General features: G+C 45.1%; 1 non-coding gene across 1 annotated transcript; it reads left to right on the top strand.

Annotated features, from left to right (window-relative positions):
* The first annotated feature begins 7582 nt into the window (after positions 1-7582).
* On the top strand, positions 7583-7688 carry LOC120108615. Its single transcript, XR_005509897.1, has one exon. It is a non-coding gene; the product is annotated as a small nucleolar RNA R71 (small nucleolar RNA).
* Positions 7689-14652: the final 6964 nt, after the last annotated feature.

Genomic DNA, 14652 nt, shown 5'->3' on the forward strand with positions numbered 1-14652 from the left:
CCGCTGAAGGCCCCCAGGTCGTCGCCATAGATGACCCGGAGGGCGACGCCGATGCTACTACCGCCCCTTAGGGCGTAGACTCTCTTTCTTCTTCTTCTTCTTTTTTTTTTTTATTGTAAAAGAGGTCGGCCTTCAAAACTGTTGATCAGTCGTCCTCTAATTTTGTACTTAGCCTTTCGGCGTTTTATTATTAATGAAAATATTTCCTTTCACCTCTCTGTGTTTACCTTTCTCCCTTTGTCTTTTTTGCTTGTGAACGAGGTCGGTACTTTTGCCGACTCTCGACTTTGTATCCGAGCCTTCGGGCTGCTTATTAATAAAGGCATGTTTTTTGGCCGTTTTTTGCCTTTCTTTCCTCTAACTTGTTTGAGTGTTCGAACTCCGATTACGCTAACTAGGGGGGCTCCGAGCTTAGATTTTAGGAAATTTTACCAAGTCTTGTAGCTCGGATCCGAAGATCGCGGGGGTCGCCGAGTTTAGTTCTTAGATTCTTGAGGCACCGGGTTCGGGCCTCTGGCCGCCAAGTGGGGCCGTGCTAAATTTGCACAGGCCACTACCTGGGGGTCTAGCCGAGCTTTTCGAGCTCGGCTTTTGGACCGTAGGTTTATAAAAGGATTAGCGCCGTCCCCCGAAGGGGAGCACGAGCCGCTAATCGAATTGTCGCTAGGGCTTTCATAGTCATCTCCCTCGGAGCCTGCCGAGGTTTCGGTGGGCGGGGTCGGAACCCATGGAGAACATTTCGGCCTTCTTGAGCTCGATTAGTATGCCCACGGTCGAGGTTATTTTCATAGCTCGACATCGGAGTCTACGTATGGGGGCCGAGTTAGGCCCTAGTTTGCGAAGACTTGCATAAGTCGTTATGAAGGTTCAACAGACGGGAGTATGCATAATGCTGATGGGAGGTCAGTCTTAAACCGACTCGTAGGAGTAGTCCAACTTTGGCCAAAATAAGGTCTCGACTTGGACTGAGATTTTGCTAGCAGCGCGTAGATAAAATATGACAAGGAGAGTGTCGAGTTGGATGTACCTTTTGCATTCCCAGAGTTGTACTCCACAGAGCAGAGTGGGTTGCTCCCTTTCCTCGTCGACTTTCGGAGTCATTCTTTGACTTGTTGGGGGGGGTTCGAGCCTCTTACGGACCCGATGACGCCCGCCGAAGTTGAGAGGATCTGGGAAGACTTTATTGATCCGCGGCTCTTCCCGAGGTCGAGGGAGTTTGGGACTCTACGGTCGAACCTCGGGGCGTCCCGACCTTGGTCGAGGAATCTTATATCAGGTCGGTGGTTCTGGGAACACTCTGCCGACCTGCGATACATCCCGAGGTTGAGGGAGTTTAGGACTCTACGGTCGATCCTCGGGGCATCCCGACCTTAGTCGAGGGATCGTTCGTCAGGTCGATGGGTCTGGGCACGCTCTATCGACCTGCGACGCTTCCCGAGGTCGAGGGAGTTTGGGACTCTACGGTCGACCCTCGGGGCATCCCGACCTTAGTCGAGGAATCTTTCGCCAGGTCGATGGGTCTGGGCACGCTCTGTCGACCTGCGACGCTTCTCGAGGTCGAGGGAGTTTGGGACTCTACGGTCGACCCTCGGGGCATCCCGACCTTCGTCGAGGAATCGTTCGCCAGGTCGATGGGTCTGGGCACGCTCTGTCGACCTGCGACGCTTCCCGAGGTCGAGGGAGTTTGGGACTCTACGGTCGACCCTCGGGGCATCCCGACCTTAGTCGAGGAATCTTGCGCCAAGTCGATATTTCATCGTCCTGCGATACTTCCCGAGGTCGAGGGAGTTTGAGACTCTACGGTCGAACCTCGAGGCATCCCGATTTTAGTCGAGGAAACTGAGGATCACAGATTGATCGGTTCTTTCAATTTTGAAAATAAACCACGCAATAGCACGTATCCTGTAGGATAGTGATTACGGGTGTCGGTCCACAGGGATTGGAGACAAGTTATTTTTTCTAATTAAATAATTACTTCAAAAAGGGATAAGCTAGAGTAAATGATAAAAACATAAGAATTAATATGGGTGTAGTAGTATGAATTATCTATGGAGAGAGGTGTTTAGGGCTAGAATCCACCGATGGATTCGTAAGTGTGATGCTTTCAATGACTTAGATGCGTGTATGATCCGATTGCTCTTAACTACAAGTTAGGGCAATCATACAAAAAGCTGAAATCTAACCCACAGTATGAGTCATCTAAGCCTGGCACAAACCATCTTTTCTAAGGATAGGCATGGTCTGTCCTATTTAGCATGATTCATCTGATGATTAATTTTTCAAAGATAAGTCCGATAGTTGCATAGCAATCTTTTCCAAACCACAGGTATTGGATTCAATTTTGATAAACTAGATTAATTCATGCAAAGACTTTCTACAAGATAAACATCTTACATAAATTAAACAAGACATTTTAAGATCATAATTTTATTGAGTATGCAACTGTCTTACAACGCTAAAAATCAAAGAAATGCAACACAAATACTCATCCATGGCTTCATCAAACCCCTAAACCAGGATTCAGCCACTCATGATGCTCGACGACTTTGATCGGCTTGCTGAGATGCTCCACGCCATCCGCATCATTTTCTTTCACTAATTGATCCGCTCCCAGCCTCCCTTCATTCTTTTTTTTTTTTATTTCTTTTCTCTCCCGAACAGAGGCTCCTCCTCTGTTTTTTTTTTTCAAGCCGTCGCCCCCCCGTTTTCTTTCGAACCGAGCTCTTTATATAGGACTTCCCCACCCCTTGCAGCCGACTGAGGATCGAAACGGCCGTGGAATCGCTGGGCGCTGATCACGGAAGAGGATCCCTCCTGGATGGCGAGAAACGGACGAGGCGGAGGCGGGGGATTGGCTATGATGCGCTTCCTGGCGGATGGCTGGCTATTCGGGATGCGAAGGGAAATCACGGGCAACTGCGTTGGGTGCTGGGTTCCCTGGAAATAGAAGGAACTGTGATCGTATCCCGGAATGGTTGCGGCTGCAAATGGATTGGAAGAAGCTGGGAGGATGCAGAGACTATCTCGGATGCTCGGATGCTTGCAGGAAATTGAGCTTTGAATCGCGGAAGCGGGGGATTGGCTCCGGATGCGTCACGGGCGGAGGAGGAGGCGGGAGATCCGGTCGCTGGCTGCATCGTCTTGATCACAGACGGCTTGGATCACGCTTGCCGTCCGGGTGTGGGAGTTTCCGGAAGAGGGTGCTGCAATGAGGCGCGATGGAAGGAGCTGGATTACCGGCTGCTGAAACAGGGGAAGAAATGCTGCTGTGAACCGTTGGGAGGAGTGGAAGAAGCCGGGAGGGAGCTGATCTGGATGCGCTGGAGATCATGATCAACGGGCAGAAGAAGATGCGGAGGTGGGGGTCTTGAATCCGGAATGGTTGCACGGCTGGACGTGGTGCGGAAGGAAGGAGGCGCGGGCTGCGGCGGAGGAGGAGCGATCGTGGCTGGGCGGTGATCGCGGGATGATGGGGACGTTGAGAGGAGCTGGAGATCCGGAAGAGTGGAGAACGCGGATCTGTGGTTGCACCGCATGGAACTCGTGGCTGGAACGGGAGGGAGGAGCGAATCTCGGCCGTGATGCACTGCGGGGAAGAAGATGAACAGTGCTTATGTTTTGTTTATTTTTTTTTTTTTTGTAACACTGTTCATATGAACAGTATTTTCATGGGACACTGTTCATATGAACAGTGAATCCGTGATGCACTATTCATATTTTATTTATTTTATTATATTCATTAATTTCTTTTTTTTTGTTTTAAATTTATAAATTTTATATGAAGGCAGGTAAGGAATTGGTTGGGAATTACTTTGGGTTTGAGGTGGGTCATGATCGTTGATTTGGCTTGAACTTGTTCTCGAGCCCAATGTCATGTAATTCTTACTAAACCGCTTCAGATTGGACTCAACCAGATCAGACCGTGACTTAATAAAAGGGTTAATCAAATATTTTTCTATACAATTATAACTTTCAATCAAATCAGGACCAAAGCCCATTTAGTTATAACCTTAGTCGGGTCAACACAATCTCCTTATATATTTTTATGAAAGATCTCAACCAGAAGAGAGACAAATTCAGAGTCTGTTTTAAGAAAAGTATTATTTACCTCTTACCATAATTTAAATTTATTTCATTGTTTATTCAATTTCATGGTAAAACAAGTAGTCATCCGTTTAAGAACATTGATAAGTGCTGGAAAAAGAATATTAAATTATAAATTAATCAGCACTTATCACACCCCCAAACCTATGTTTTGCTAGTCCTCGAGCAAAATGAAATTAAAGAAAAGTTTTAACTCACTTTCGCAGGCATTGCGATTGCATTTACCATATGCAACAAGGCTTTAAACCCCTAGGTTACCCTAGTGGACGAGTTATAGTCTCGTGAGGGTTTCCAGTGAAGATACCCACAAACTTCAATATCATTTATTGTTATGATTAATTTGTTGTTGTTGTTGTTGTTTTTTTTTATTTATTTTTTTTAATTCGATTGATGAAACTTCAAATTCCAAGTGCATACTAGCTAGAAAAAAAAAACTTTTTTTTTAATTAAAATCTAATTTAAGATACATAAATGATAAGAATTTCAAAGCACACACGGTTTTATTTACTAAGTCAGCCCAAATTCTAGATTAGTATGCAATCTAAGTTAAAGTCATTAAGTTTCCGTTTAGGGAGTTGTAAGACTTATTTATACTGGAGTGCTCGGTGAAATCTGGACCGTACACAAGCTAAGGGTTCGGATCTCCAAAATATTGTTAATACTAGTAGTTTCCAAGGATTGGTCGAAAAGACCTACTCACTGATTCAAAATCATCTTATCTGCAGGATTTCGAGAGTTGTGGATGTTTACTTTAGTACCTCACGGGCTTTATCTGTAATATTCCAGTTTACTCGAATTTTTGCAACGACGGCTTTCACACTATTGTCTTTTCGGTCAATACAGCATTTTTTCCTTTTTTTTTCTTTTTTTTTTTAAGAAAGATATATAAATTGTGCACTTTTACTCTTGTGGTGATTTCTCCGTGTAACGAGCAATCAGTCGACAACTCTCACACCAGTTGGCATAAGGTGTCGGGCATCAAGACTCCCCTATGGACTTATGCTCGGAGTCCTCATCACAAGCCCACTTGATCTTTGACAATAGGTAGCCCTTTTCGATGTTCCTGACTAAATCCATTTTTATTGATGTTTTTTTTTTTTTTTTTTGGATTAGATAAGTATGATTCATCAGGGTCCAAGGTTGCTACCATACTCTCAACATAATGTCGAGCCTAGACCTTAGAAGAGTCGGCCAGTGTGTAGTGAAATTCCAAAGTATTAATTAGCTTACAACTCCCTAAGAGAGACTTAATAAAAAGAACTTAAATTTGTATTACTTCCCACTAGTCATTGGGCTTTTTAGATTTTATATACCTTGTGTGTTCATCATTCTCGCATAAATGTATATAAATTAGGGCTTTTTTTTTAACAAAAACTTTTTTTTTAATAACTTTTTTTTTATTATTTTATAAAAAATGAAAATAAACACATTTTATTTAAAAAAATATTTTTATTTTTTTATTATTTTTTTTAAAAAAATGATATTTATTATTATTATTATTATTATTATTTATTTTTTTTTATTTTTTTATTTTTTATTTATTTTTTATTTTTTTTATTTTTTTATTTATTTTTTATTTTTTTGACGAAAATCAAGATGAATACCCCCAAACCTAAACCTAACATTGTCCTCAATGTTAAGAAATAATCTAAGAGAATTGGGTTGCCTCCCAACAAGCGCTAAGTTTATTGTCTTCAGCCAGACATAGTGAGATAGTTTTTGCATCTCCTTCTATGAGGTCATCTATTTTGTCTATCATAAAACACTCAATTTTCCTTGCGGGTTGGTCGGCCGCATTGAACACATTTAATTTTACTTTCATATTCCCAAATGATATGTTCATTACCCCTGTTCTACAATTGATGCACGCATTGGCTGTTGCTAAAAAGGGCCGCCCAAGGATAACGGGGATTTGTTTATTAGGATTGGGCTCATGTTCCATATCAAGGACAATGAAATCTACTGGAAAATAGAATTTATCTACCTTGACAAGAACATCTTCAATTATCCCACGTGGTGTTTTTACAGATCGATCAGCCAATTGAAGGGATACCGAGGTTGGTTTTAACTCACCTAAACCAAGTTTCTCATAAACTGAATAAGGTAAAAGGTTGACACTTGCCCCTAGATCTAAGAGTGCTCGATCAATGAAATTATTTCCTAAGACACAGGAGATGGTGGGAGCACCAGGATCTTTGAATTTTGGAGGGGTGTTGTGTTGGAGAATAGAACTCACTTGCTCAGTTAGAAAGACCTTTTTAGGCACATGTGTCCTAGATTTTCGCTTTTGTGTACAAAGGTCTTTGAGAAATTTGGCATAGGAGGGAACTTGTCTGATGGCATCAAGGAGTGGGAGGTTGATTTTAACTTGTTTGAAGACCTCTATCATCTCTTCTAATGAAGTTCCCTTTTTGCCAAATGGTGAGGGTGAAGTAAGAGCTTCAGAAAATGGGGCCTTTGGGATGTGAGTTTTGGCAGAAGATGGACTAGCCGAAGAAGAAGAAGAAGGTTTTAGATTTTCATTTGACACATTTCTATCCTCTTCTTCACCTTCCTTATTGTTTCCTCCCCAATCTTATTGTCTATTATACGTCCACTCCTTAGGGTAGTCAAAGCATTGGCTTGTTCATGATGAATTGCATTTAGTTGATTTTCTTGAGCCATGTATTGTCCCCTAGGATTACTTAGTGGTTGGCTTGGAAGCTTTCCTTCCTCTCGCTTGTTTAGTGCATTAGCTAGTTGACCCATTTGGGATTCTAGCTTGGCGATTGATTGCGTATGAGAGTGCACTAATTGTGTAATGGTTTCCAAACCTTGAAGGGCGTTCAACACTTTCTCCTCAAAGGCTGTGTTTTTTTGGGGTGGAGGAGGAGTGTGTTGAAATTGAGTCGAGGGACGGTAGGGATGAATATTTTGTGGGGTTTGAAAATTCTGAGGGTTTGGAAAGTTTTGGGAATAAGGTTGGGCAGTATTCGAAGCTTGCTGCTTCCAAGAAAAGTTTGGATGATTTCGCCATCCCGGGTTATAGGTATTGGAAAATGGGTCATTAACCGGTCTAGGCAGTGTTTGAGCAGCATTGATGTGTTCTTGCACAAGTTCGGGGAATTGGGGCGCTGAAGGGCACTCATGAATAGGGTGGGATGGGCTAGAACAAATAGTACACACTTGTGCTTGGAAAGAGTTCATGTAATGCCCACCTATCATCAGTTGGTCAATCTTATGGGACAATGCATCTACCTTGCTAGACAGGTCCATAGAATGACTTATTTCACAAATGGTCCCTTTTCTTTGAGAACTCGGGGGTGCTTGACGAGAACATGAAGCATGGTGGAGGGAGTTTTCATTTAGATTTTCAAATAATTTCCATGCTTCATGCTCATTTTGAAGCATGAATGTGCCCCCACATGTGGCATCAATCATCTGACGGTTTCGTTCTGTCAATCCGTCATAAAAACATTACACTAGTTGCCACTTAGGTATTTGATGATGAGGGCATTTACGGATTAGGTCCTTAAATCTCTCCCAAGTTTCATGAAATTCTTCTCCCTCAGTTTGGGAGAAGCTTGTAATGGCACGTCTAAACTGGTTCGTTCTTCCTATGGGAAAGTATTTTTTAAGGAATTCTTGTTGCATTTGATCCCAAGAACGAATTGAGTTAGCTTCTAAAGAATTCAGCCATTGTTTGGCTCTATCTTTAAGGGAGAAGGGGAATAATCTAAGTTTCAGAGCATCATCAGTGAAATTCTGAATCTTGACAGTGGTGCAAATTTCAAGGAATTCATCTAGGTGTTTATATGGATCTTCGTTGGTGAGCCCATAAAAAGATGGAAGCATTTGGATCACACTAGACTTTATTTCATATTGTACAGCTGCTACTTCAGGTAATCGAATGCAAGATGGGGAAGTGTAAATAGTGGGAGTAAAGTACTCCCTCAGGAGTTTGGGTTGTTCTTCAGCCATCTTAAGAGGTGGGGATGATCCTAATGTTTTGATCTTAGCTCGAATGTTCCTAAGGGTTCGTTCTATTTCAGGGTCGAAAGGTAATAGATTTTGTACTCTAGAACGACTACCGTGCATACACTAGTACTCGATCAATCAAGCATGCAATAAAAAAGAAAAGCATATCAATCCTAGTCTTTGACCTAAAATCACTAGACAGCTCCTAACTGGTTTGAAGAGGGCACCTAAGCCTCCAATCCGGTCTAATGAACCGAGTTGACCAGGTAAGCTCCCAGGTAAGTGGAGGGGTCACGATGCGTTCGCAAAGGTCCCACTTAAAACCCACTTGCCTCGAGCAGATGAACTGTCTCCCTTATAGGGACAAAGCTTGCCTAGACATCAACTAAGTCACAGAGCGAAATTGGTGCAACTTTCGGTGATCTTCGTCCTATTGAGCTCGAATGTCCCTAGGGGCCAACGTCTAATTGATTTTAATTAAAGATGACACTATGTGAGATTGAGTTCACCTAAGTTGGGCAAGAGTCCGGTGATGAAATCCGGCTCTTATCTTGTTGGGGTGATTGCCCTTACTATGTGCAAATTGATTTGTGTATGTGTATCAAGCATGCATTCATAATTTTGCTATAATTAAAATCAAACAATCACCACAAAATTTCAAACCAATAATTAATTTAAATAAGAAAAGTTTAGAGGTTACCAAAGGGAATTTCCCCAGCAATTTAATTTTTTTTTTTTTTGCAAACCTCTACAGCATTTCTTTTCCGGCAGTTCTCCTTTTGATCATCCCAATTTTTTTTTTTTCGATTCCTGATAAAATAAATAAATAAATAAATAAAAATTAGTAAGGGAGAAAAAGAAGATAAGAAAAGTAACAATAATAAATTTTTTTTTTAATTTTAATTTTTAAATATTTTTTTTTAATAAGAAAAATAACTATGCTAGCAATCCCCGGCAACGGCGCCAAAAATTGATCGGTTCTTTCAATTTTGAAAATAAACCACGCAATAGCACGTATCCTGTAGGATAGTGATTACGGGTGTCGGTCCACAGGGATTGGAGACAAGTTATTTTTCCTAATTAAATAATTACTTCAAAAAGGGATAAGCTAGAGTAAATGATAAAAACATAAGAATTAATATGGGTGTAGTAGTATGAATTATCTATGGAGAGAGGTGTTTAGGGCTAGAATCCACCGATGGATTCGTAAGTGTGATGCTTTCAATGACTTAGATGCGTGTATGATCCGATTGCTCTTAACTACAAGTTAGGGCAATCATACAAAAAGCTGAAATCTAACCCACAGTATGAGTCATCCAAGCCTGGCACAAACCATCTTTTCTAAGGATAGGCATGGTCTGTCCTATTTAGCATGATTCATCTGATGATTAATTTTTCAAAGATAAGTCCGATAGTTGCATAGCAATCTTTTCCAAACCACAGGTATTGGATTCAATTTCGATAAACTAGATTAATTCATGCAAAGACTTTCTACAAGATAAACATCTTACATAAATTAAACAAGACATTTTAAGATTATAATTTCATTGAGTATGCAACTGTCTTACAACGCTAAAAATCAAAGAAATGCAACACAAATACTCATCCATGGCTTCATCAAACCCCTAAACCAGGATTCAGCCACTCATGATGCTCGGCGACTTTGATCGGCTTGCTGAGATGCTCCACGCCATCCGCATCATTTTCTTTCACTAATTGATCCGCTCCCAGCCTCCCTTCATTCTTTTTTTTTTATTTCTTCTCTCCCGAGCAGAGGCTCCTCCTCTGTTTTTTTTTCAAGCCGTCGCCCCCCCGTTTTCTTTCGAACCGAGCTCTTTATATAGGACTTCCCCACCCCTTGCAGCCGACTGAGGATCGAAACGGCCGTGGAATCGCTGGGCGCTGATCACGGAAGAGGATCCCTCCTGGATGGCGAGAAACGGACGAGGCGGAGGCGGGGGATTGGCTATGATGCGCTTCCTGGCGGATGGCTGGCTATTCGGGATGCGAAGGGAAATCACGGGCAACTGCGTTGGGTGCTGGGTTCCCTGGAAATAGAAGGAACTGTGATCGTATCCCGGAATGGTTGCGGCTGCAAATGGATTGGAAGAAGCTGGGAGGATGCAGAGACTATCTCGGATGCTCGGATGCTTGCAGGAAATTGAGCTTTGAATCGCGGAAGCGGGGGATTGGCTCCGGATGCGTCACGGGCGGAGGAGGAGGCGGGAGATCCGGTCGCTGGCTGCATCGTCTTGATCACAGACGGCTTGGATCACGCTTGCCGTCCGGGTGTGGGAGTTTCCGGAAGAGGGTGCTGCAATGAGGCGCGATGGAAGGAGCTGGATTACCGGCTGCTGAAACAGGGGAAGAAATGCTGCTGTGAACCGTTGGGAGGAGTGGAAGAAGCCGGGAGGGAGCTGATCTGGATGCGCTGGAGATCATGATCAACGGGCAGAAGAAGATGCGGAGGTGGGGGTCTTGAATCCGGAATGGTTGCACGGCTGGACGTGGTGCGGAAGGAAGGAGGCGCGGGCTGCGGCGGAGGAGGAGCGATCGTGGCTGGGCGGTGATCGCGGGATGATGGGGACGTTGAGAGGAGCTGGAGATCCGGAAGAGTGGAGAACGCGGATCTGTGGTTGCACCGCATGGAACTCGTGGCTGGAACGGGAGGGAGGAGCGAATCTCGGCTGTGATGCACTGCGGGGAAGAAGATGAACAGTGCTTATGTTTTGTTTATTTTATTTTTTTTTTGTAACACTGTTCATATGAACAGTATTTTCATGGGACACTGTTCATATGAACAGTGAATCCGTGATGCACTATTCATATTTTATTTATTTTATTATATTCATTAATTTCTTTTTTTTGTTTTAAATTTATAAATTTTATATGAAGGCAGGTAAGGAATTGGTTGGGAATTACTTTGGGTTTGAGGTGGGTCATGATCGTTGATTTGGCTTGAACTTGTTCTCGAGCCCAATGTCATGTAATTCTTACTAAACCGCTTCAGATTGGACTCAACCAGATCAGACCGTGACTTAATAAAAGGGTTAATCAAATATTTTTCTATACAATTATAACTTTCAATCAAATCAGGACCAAAGCCCATTTAGTTATAACCTTAGTCGGGTCAACACAATCTCCTTATATATTTTTATGAAAGATCTCAACCAGAAGAGAGACAAATTCAGAGTCTGTTTTAAGAAAAGTATTATTTACCTCTTACCATAATTTAAATTTATTTCATTATTTATTCAATTTCATGGTAAAACAAGTAGTTATCCGTTTAAGAACATTGATAAGTGCTGGAAAAAGAATATTAAATTATAGATTAATCAGCACTTATCACAGATGACCCGACATTAGAAGAGAACCATAATCATTGAAATGGGCGAATTATTTGTAGAAAAGAGATCGAATTCATATTCCTGGTTGCCTTGAACCCCTGTGGGCTTCATTGGTAGTACATCCGTAGATTCTCGGAGTTCCAGCTTCGCGGAATCAGAGTCCCCTCTAGGGACTTCAATTTGTATGCTCCGGGTCGTTGTACTCGGGCGATCTGGTACGGCCCTTCCCAATTTGGGGAGAGCTTTCCTTGCTCGGTCGGTTAAGAAGCCTCGGCTCTCCTGAGGACGAGGTCCCCTACTTTGAAGAGCTTGGGCTTGACTTTGGAGTTGTAGTATTGGGCCGTCCTCTGTTGATATCTCGCCATACGGACCCGGGCGACCTCTCGGGTCTCTTCAACAAGGTCCAAGTTGTTCCTGAGCCGGGAAGAATTGGTGTCGGGGCCGTAATGCTCCACCCTTAAAGAAGGGAGGCCAATTTCCAGCGGGATGACAGCTTCAGTGCCGTATGCTAGGTTGAAGGGGGTCTCTCCCGTGGGCAGTCGGAACGTAGTCCGGTACGCCCAGAGGACGTTGTATAAGTCCTCGACCCACTGTCCTTTGGACCGATCAAGCCTAGTCTTGAGTCCCTGCAAAATGGTACGGTTAGTTACCTCAGTTTCCCCGTTTGTCTGGGGATGGGCGACCGAGGTGAAGCGGTGGTCAATGCCGAGCTCAGAGCAAAATTTCCTGAAGTGGACATTGTCGAACTGCCGGCCATTGTCGGATATAAGGATACGGGGTAGTCCGAATCTGCAAATTATGGACTTCCACACGAAGTTCCGCATCTTTTGCTCGGTGATCCGGGCTACAGGTTCGGCTTCGACCCATTTGGTGAAGTAGTCGATTGAGACGACCAGAAATTTTCTTTGCCCGGTGGTCAGGAGAAAGGGCCCCAGAATGTCGATCCCCCATTGGGCAAACGGCCAGGGGGCGATGATGGAAGTCAGCAAGGCCGAAGGTCGGCGTTGGATGTTAGCGTTCCGTTGACACCGGTCGCACTTCCGGACGAAATCCGTCGCATCTTTCTGGAGCGTGGGCCAGTAATATCCTTGCCGCAGGATCTTATGGGCTAATGCCCGACCCCCCAGGTGATTTCCACAGATTCCTTCATGGACCTCTCGGAGGGCATAGTCCGCCTCAGAGGGGCGGAGGCATCTGAGAAAAGGAGAAGTAAATGATCGACGATAGAGTCTGTTTTCATACAAGACATACCGGGGAGCTTGGCGCTTGATTCAGCGAGCCTCTATCTCGTCATGGGGTAGGGTTCCGTCCTCGAGGTAGCAGACGAATCCGTCGATCCAGCTTGGCTCGAAGTCGATGCACATGGTGGGCTCGGGCTCCTCCGTGCTGGGCGTCCGAAGGTACTCGAGCGTTGTCCCCTGGGGAAGCTCGCTCATGCGGGAGGTCGCCAGTTTGGACAACTGGTCTGCCCTGAGATTCTCCGCTCTGGGAATGTGCTGAATACTGAAAGAGTTCGAGGTAGACGTGAGTTCCCGCACTTTTTAGAGATATTTCTGCATGGATGGCTCTTTTGCTTCGAAGTCTCCCTGGATTTGGCTTACTATCAGCTGGGAATCACTGAAGGCCGTCAGGTCTTTCACTTTCAGTTCCTTTGCCAACTTGAGCCCGGCGATGAGAGCCTCATACTCAGCCTCGTTGTTCGAGGCCGGGAACTCGAGGCGCAAGGCTTGCTCGGCCACCACCCCGTCTGGACTGGTGAGGATGAGTCCGGCTTCGCTACCCCCCGAAGTCGAAGACCCGTCCGAGTGTAAAACCCATGGTAGCCTTGGGGCTTCCTCTATGGATACGGATGACAGCTCGGGGTCGTCCGGCAGGGTGCACTCTACGATGAAGTCGGCGAGTATTTGAGCTTTAATAGCCGGCCTGGGCCGATATTCGAGGTCAAATTCTCCGAGCTCGACCGCCCATTTGGCGATCCTCCCCGCACGATCCGACCTTTGCAGTATTTGCTCCATAGGCTGGTCGGTCAGTATGGTTATTGTGTGGGCTTGGAAATAAGGACGGAGTCTTCGAGCTGAAGTAATGAGAGCAAAGATCGTCTTTTCAAGTTTGGAGTATCGGGTCTCAGCATCTCTGAGGACCCGGCTGATGTAGTAGACCGGCTTTTGGAGCTTGTTCTCTTCCCGGACGAGGACTGAGCTCACTGCAACTGGAGAGACGGCCAGATACAAGTAAAGGACTTCATCCCTCTGCGGTTTGGTGAGCAGCGGGGGAGAGGCCAAAAGGCTCCTGAGCTCTTCGAAGGCCTGCTGGCATTCTTCTGACCATTGGAAATCCTTTGGCCGCTTGAGGATCTTGAAGAATGGGAGGCAGCGTTCGGCCGATCGGGAGACAAACCTCTCCAAGGCGGCAACCCGCCCGATAAGCCGCTGCACCTCCTTGACTGTCCTCGGGGGCGTCATTTCTTGCAGCGCTCGGATTTTCTCAGGGTTGGCTTCAATTCCGCGCTGGGTCACTATGAAACCCAGGAACTTGCCCGAGGTGACTCCGAACGCGCACTTCGCTGGGTTGAGCTTCATTCGGTATCTCTTGAGCTTGGAGAATGTTTCGTTGAGGTCAGCTACATGGTGCTCCGCCGCTCGGCTCTTCACCAGCATGTCGTCCACGTAAACTTCCATATTTCGGCCGATCTGGTCTTTAAAAATTTGGCTGACCAGCCTCTGATAGGTGGCTCCAGCGTTCTTTAGGCCGAAGGGCATCACCTTGTAACAATAGGTGCCCTTGTCGGTGATGAAGGCCGTCTTCTCCTCGTCTTCTGGCGCCATTCGGATTTGATTGTACCCTGAAAAGGCATCCATAAAAGTCAGCAGTTGGTGTCCCGAGGTGGAATCGACGAGTTGGTCGATGCTTGGGAGGAGGAAGCTATCTTTTGGGCAGGCCTTGTTCAGGTCGGTGTAGTCCACGCACATGCGCCATTTTCCGTTGGCCTTCTTTACGAGGACTACGTTGGCGAGCCAGTCTGGGTAGGAGACCTCCCGGATAAAGCCGGCTCCGAGGAGTTTATCCACCTCCTCGGCCGCAGCTCGTTGTCGTTCCGGGGCGGAGCCCCTTTTCTTCTGCTTTACAGGTCTGCTGGTTGGCTTCACCTGGAGTCGGTGGACCATGACCTCAGGGTCAATTCCCGGTACGTCCGCAGGTGACCAGGCGAAGACATCAGCATTGTCCCGCAGGAAGCTAACGAAGT

This window comes from Phoenix dactylifera, unplaced genomic scaffold (genome assembly GCF_009389715.1).
Source record: "Phoenix dactylifera cultivar Barhee BC4 unplaced genomic scaffold, palm_55x_up_171113_PBpolish2nd_filt_p 001430F, whole genome shotgun sequence".
NCBI classification, from domain to species: domain Eukaryota; kingdom Viridiplantae; phylum Streptophyta; class Magnoliopsida; order Arecales; family Arecaceae; genus Phoenix; species Phoenix dactylifera.